Genomic DNA, 6,436 nt, shown 5'->3' with positions numbered 1-6,436 from the left:
TCGTATTCGCTAGAGATTCGTTTCCCAGATCAGACTCTTGCCGTTGGTTCGGTATATAAGAGCGTTATCCATTTAAGATATTCAGAGAGTAAACCGAATGGTGCAATGGCTTTGAACATATATTCCCACGATAATGTGTCAAATGCCTGCCTCATATCTAATGATATGCAGCCGGCATTAAGGCGACGAGTAAAATCCGCTGACATAATCTGAGGTAATCTACGGATGTTCAAGGAGGTATTCCTGGCTGGGATAAATCCACATCGGTCAATGTGGACCAGTTTATTAAGATAGGGATGTATCCTATTTGCCAGGATTTTACTGAGAATTTTGTATTCTGTTGATAATAGTGACAGCGGTCTATAACCCGACATATCCGATAAAACCCTGCCTGGCTTAGGCAATGAGACTACTAGCGCTTGAATAGTGGTACAGGGCAGATGTCCCAGTACGAGGGACTCATTGTATACCTCCTCCAATCGTGGGTTTAAGAGTTCTGAAACGGTAGCGAAGAATTCTACTGAGAGTCCGTCCAGTCCTGGTGTTTTATTACGTGCTAGCCCATCTATAGCCACCTCGATTTCTGCCCTCATGATAGGTCCTTTCAAGTTATTCTGCATGCCGTCGGGGGCCTTTGGGTATGGTAAATCTGCCAGGAACTCATCAATATATGGTCCTTCTAGTACCGGCGGCGCACTATAGAGCCCTGCATAGTATGTCTGAAAAGCTTAATTAATGTCGCATTGTGTGTGCACAGTGCCACCCCCAGGGAGATTAATGTGTCCAAAAACAGTGGTCGGTGGGTCCTTTCAGATTAATTTTGCTAGTAACGTGCCCGATTTATCTGCCTCGGAGTGTCTCATTTGAGTGTATGAACTGTAATCGAGCAATCTAAGGGTTTCAAGCAGCTCCGCATGTTGAATGCGCGCTTCTTGTAAAGGTGTCTGCTTCGCGGGGTCATGCACTGCCTCTTGCTCTAATTTTGCTATTTTGTCCTCTGTGTCTTTTAGGTTTGTATGTACCTCCTGCCTAGCCCTAACTGTAGTGCTTATCGCCGTTCCCCGTATAACCGCCTATCATGCGTCCCATTCAACCAGTATGTTGGAAGCAGTGTTCCTGTTCTCTGTGAAATAATTCTGGAGTGCTGTTGAGAGTGTGGTTCGAAATACCGTGTCTTCCAGTAGTTGAGGTCATAACCACCATGTAGGGACAGGGGTGGGCACTCTTCCCCACGCAAAGACGGTCTCCAGCGGATTATGATCAGAGAATGTCTTTGCCAGGCAAGTAGTACCTATAATTTGATCTGCTATGGAATTGGAGCACAGGATTCTATCTATTCTGGTATGCAGTTGATGTACCGGGGAAAAGAAGGAGTACTCCCTATGGAGTGGATTCCGAATCCTCCAAGCGTCACTTAAGGACCAGCCCTCTACCCAAGCACATAATGCTTCCGCTTGTTTGTTGGCCATTGTGCCTCTCAAGGGGGGTGCAAACGATCTAGGTTAGTGTCCATAACTGCATTGAATCCCCCCCTACTATCCATGGGTAGGCCTCCCACCCCACTAGTATCCCATTCAGACCTGTGAAATATTTACAATCGTCATTCCATCCAGTGTGCCATATAAGAAAATATATCTACCCTGTGTGTCTATGTGTTTGTCCAATATGGCAAATGGGACTTCCCCTCGCACCCAAATCGCTACTCCTCGGGCAAACACCAAATAGTATGTGTAAATTATTTGCCTCTTCCATCTTTTCCGCATTTTTATAGCCTCAGCCTCCGTCAAGTGTGCCTCCTGAAGAAAGACCACATGTGCCCCACGTCGTAGTAATTGTGCATGTACTCTATGCCGCTTATGAACGGATCCAAGTCCACGAATGTTCCGTGTTATGAATTTATAATTGTTTAAAGTTTGCATTGGTAGACAATCGTGAGTTATCTATGCGGAGTAGAGGATCGTGCTGTTCAGTTATACATAACAACATCATGAAGCCAGAGCCCTGAAACCCCCGAACTAAACCAAATACCAGGTCTTGCCTGCAAACTAACCTAGGCCAGACCAAAGATAACATACTGAGAACTAATACAGAATAAAATGTAGCAATCGTAAAGTGGGGAGCAGTAGCCATAACCGACATGTAAAAGGTTGTATCAGTCAATAGGAGCTCCGTTGAGCCCGAGCAAATAACATATATATCAATACAATCGACATATTTGCATGGAAAGAACCAGAGCAGAAGGATACATTAGTTCAGGAGGAGACGTGCCTTTAAAGTCCTCATCCACGACGATCTCAATCATTGCAGCAGTTTACAAATGTCACGACCCCATCAGGTCATCTGCCGTTTGTGGAGTCACTGAAGGGAAAAGTGCTGGACTAGCATCTGAGTCTGATTGCACCGTGCTGTGATCAGACGTTTCAGAGTCTCGGCGGGAGGAATTATCTCGAAATGCGTGTGCAGTCGCTAGGGCCATCTCTCTGTCTTTCTGTACCTGCTTCTTTGTGGGTCCGGGGAATAGTGCCGCACCCTTGGGTCTAACACCTCGTTGCGAGCGTCGGTTACTCATTGTCTCCTGGCTTCGTGGCGGTTTCGAATGAGACTGCCCAGAAAGCTGTGTGGGGTTCATGACCTCCAGCCACTCCTCTACATCCTCCGGACTCTAAAAGAAATACGTCTTTTGATTGTACATTATTGTTAGGCATGCAGGAAAAAGCAGCGCGTATTTGAGGTTCATAGTTTGCAGCTTCCGCTTCACCGCCTGGAAGGAGGATCTTTGACGCTGCACCATCACCATATAATCCGGATACAACGAGACCTGGCAGTTCTCAAATTGGATCTGGGGTTTTTCCCGTGCTTTTTGGAGGTGCATGTCCCAGTCTCTGTAATTGAGGATTTTCACTATCAGGGGTCCTCGGGGAGCACCCACCTTCGGTTTCCCGGTGGGGATGCGATGCGCTCTTTCAATGCAAAAGAAATTCGAAAGGCCCTCAGGAGCCACGTGCGTGCAGAACCATTGTTCCATGTATGTTGTCGCCTCCGTCCCCTCACTGCGCTCCGGAAGGCCAATAACGCTGATGTTATTGTGTCGTGCTCTGCCCTCCGCGTCTTCCACCCTGTCCATCAATCCAGCGACTTGCTTTTGAAGAATTTGCAGTTGCTTCGTATTCTCTTTCAGCTGCGGCACTAAGTCATCCAGTACAGAGGTATGATCCTTCACCTTCTTAGCCAGTTTGGCATGATGCACCTTTAGCAGTGTAAAGCCGGCAGTAAGGGAGCCTATCTGATGCTCAATAGCCTTCCTGGACTCACGGACCTCTGTACGGATTAAATCCAGTTTATCTTGGGGCTCTGTGGCGTCTGTGGGTTGAATTGTATTAGTTGAGCACACACTCATGGCAAGGTCTCCATCATCCGTGCCTTGGGAGTTAGTGCCAGCTGCCTCCTGCATTTTCCCTTTCAGACGGCCCATCCCTGCACACTTGCGCCCCCGGGCTTCCCGTCCTTGCCCAGACGCTTGAGGAAGTGTACTGACCAAGAGGACCACCACCAGGGGGAGTAACCCCAGTCTCCTTCGCAGGATGTGCACTAGTCCCCCCTTGTGATTAAAAAGAGTCACAGACCAGGAGCAGGTAAGGTCAAGCCGCTTAGCAACTCCAAGAATATGGTGTACAACATATGCAATGTAGCTGCGTTGAACAGCCAGGCGAGATGTAGAATCAGGGCCGGTGCAAAGGTGGGACCCCGTAGTGACCGTGACCGGCTCCCTCCTGAGCGATTTTTGATAGTGGCGCAGTAGGAGATGACAGTTCCCCACAGCAAGAGATGGATCCCAGAGACGGTGGCTACCAGTGCTGGCTCAGAGGTCGCCTACACCAAGATCCGAGTATCCTGCAGGCTCCCTGGTGTAATAGAGGGCAGCATAGGAGGGGGGGTGAGGAGAACGATAACAGCATAATGTCCCCAACTCCAGTTCAGGAGGTCCTCCCCCCGCGGCACCGCACAATGGTATTAATGGTGCCTCCCTAGCCGCATTCATGGAAGGAAGTCCGACCTCGCTCCACAGGCACGTCACCCAAGGCCGCCCCGGCAACTCCTCTGAGGATCAAATCAGCCGCGCCGCCGGGGCACTAAAATGATTATGTGCGTCCGCTCGTGTCCGTGCCCCCTGTAACTGTCAGATGTGGGCGTCGAGGCAATCAGGAGAAGGGAAGGCTCCACAGCTGTTGTCTACCTCCACTGCAAGGCCCGCGGCCTGCAATCCACCAGTGTTGAGAGGGGAGGAGGAGGGGGAGGAGAAAAAACACTCCGCAGGCCCCTCACCCCTAAAAATCAGGGCGACACTCACCCGTGACGGGGGCCCCCGGTTAGGTTCCACAGGCCCGGCGGGCACCCTCCTGTGTCCACGCGTCCTCCGATGCCGCAGCCCCGCTCACACCCAAGGGCCGTTGGTTGCAGCGAGTCGGCAGCCGGGCCCCGCGTTCTCCTCACCACTTCTGCTCCGTGGCAGACCCCCGCCGCTGGGCCAGCCACACTGCTGATCCGGGCGCTCTCCTGCTCTCCGGCAGCTTCAAGCCGTCGTTCAGATTCCGCTGCTGTATGCCTGCACCGTCGGGTTGCGCCGCCTCCGCCTGTGCTTGTCGTGCAGGCCGCAACCTCTCCGCCAGCAATTGCCAGGTATCGGCTCATGCCCGGCACACAAATTGAACAGTGCACTCTGCTCATAGATCCCCAGCGCACCTGGCAAAGCGCACCGGGGTGGCAGACCGTCGATGGCGCAGGATAATTGAGCTCGGACCCGGAGCTCGTTCAGCTCACGTCCGCCATGATCGGCGGTTAGCCACGCCCCCCAGCCACTAACACTATTATCTCAATGCTGTTTTGCTATTTCTTGACTGTTTGACTACCTTAATGCTGTATTGTTCTATATTTTTTCTCGACTGTTGCGACCCACATGAGTCCTCAAATGTAGTTTGAGTAAATTTCTTCACATAACATGCAGAGCGCTCTACTACCTTCAGGTCAAGCTAGCGGTATATAAAACAAAAAAATATATAAACGGGATATTGTCCATTAAAGCACTGCTTTCTGTCCCACACCTTGCATCGATTTCCTCTACAATGCCAGTGCTACAGGTCCTTGGCTTTCCATTGCCACTTCTAGACCTGCTCTTAAGCATTCTCATCACCTGGACGGCTTGTGCCCCAATGCAACAGGCCATACAAGTCCAGCACCTTGAGGTAGGTGTTTATTTTGCTAAAACCTAGCACTGGAGTCCAAAAACTTACTCTCTGCTGGAGTAAGTCTTTGGTACTAGCCTGACTGAAAGAGGAGTCAAGGCAGTTAAATTAAGCAGGTTTGTTATTATTGTTGCCCAAGTGCATATGCTTTCCTTCTGTTGTAGCTCAATAGGAACTTGTTCCAGATTTAGGAACCTAGATTTTTTAGATATCTAATACCAAACCTGACCATACAAGTTGTTGAATTCAAGCTTATGAATGTATTCCATTTACTGTCAGGATCACACAGATTTCTTTTGTTTGTCCATCCTGGGGAGAATTCTCAATAGTCTCTCAATTTCTTCTTTTTTATTTTGCCCCTCCTAATCCTTTCTTTCCTTAGGAAAAGGGGCCAATGATTCTCTTTTTTCCTTTTCTGTTCTACATGGCCGTCAACAATTGCCCTCTTCTCTATTTTGTCTGTTTGTCTTTCCCCTGTACCTCTTACCTCCATCACTCCATCGCTAGTCACCTTTACTTTATTACTTTTCCTCTAGTCCTACACCTCCACCTGTTTCCTCTTATGGTAGGGAGTACAGTAGACAACACAGATTATCATACTCTTTTTATTCTTGAAATGAAACCATAGTCTCGTTCCTTTTTAGGTCTCGCCTGACCCAGCGCATGCGCTGCCCTGGCGAGACTTTAAGTAAGGGCTTCAAAGAATGCTTCCATGGCTGGCCTACAGCTTGCGTGCATGTGCGCGGGCGCGCGCTTACGAGCAGAGGCGCCATATGGCTTTCCACGTCATGCTCTTTAAGCGCGCACGCACACAACTCCCGTGCTTGTTTTAATTTGCAACGCGAGCGCCCGCTTGTCTTTGTAATGAATGAGACTGGCAGACAGGTTAATAGGAGGATGCTTCATTTTTTTATAACAAAATAATCGTCCGTGGTAGTAAGCGCTAGATAAATGCAAATATAGAATATTAGTTATTACTATATTATACACTACTTAGTTATTAGTTATAATCCGCCATCATGGCAGATTGCTCGCAGAAATGTATGCCGATCCCTAGTCTTTGAATTCGGGTATTTCTATCTGGACGTAATTTTTGTTGCACACTTAAATTAGTCTTCCATGCGTGCACACGTCTGTGGTGCTGGCCCACTCTTTCCCAACATCTATCATTGGTGTCATTCTACCACCACCCTGTG

This window comes from Triturus cristatus, chromosome 6 (genome assembly GCF_964204655.1).
Source record: "Triturus cristatus chromosome 6, aTriCri1.1, whole genome shotgun sequence".
NCBI classification, from domain to species: domain Eukaryota; kingdom Metazoa; phylum Chordata; class Amphibia; order Caudata; family Salamandridae; genus Triturus; species Triturus cristatus.
Note: the sequence above shows the minus strand (reverse complement) of the source record.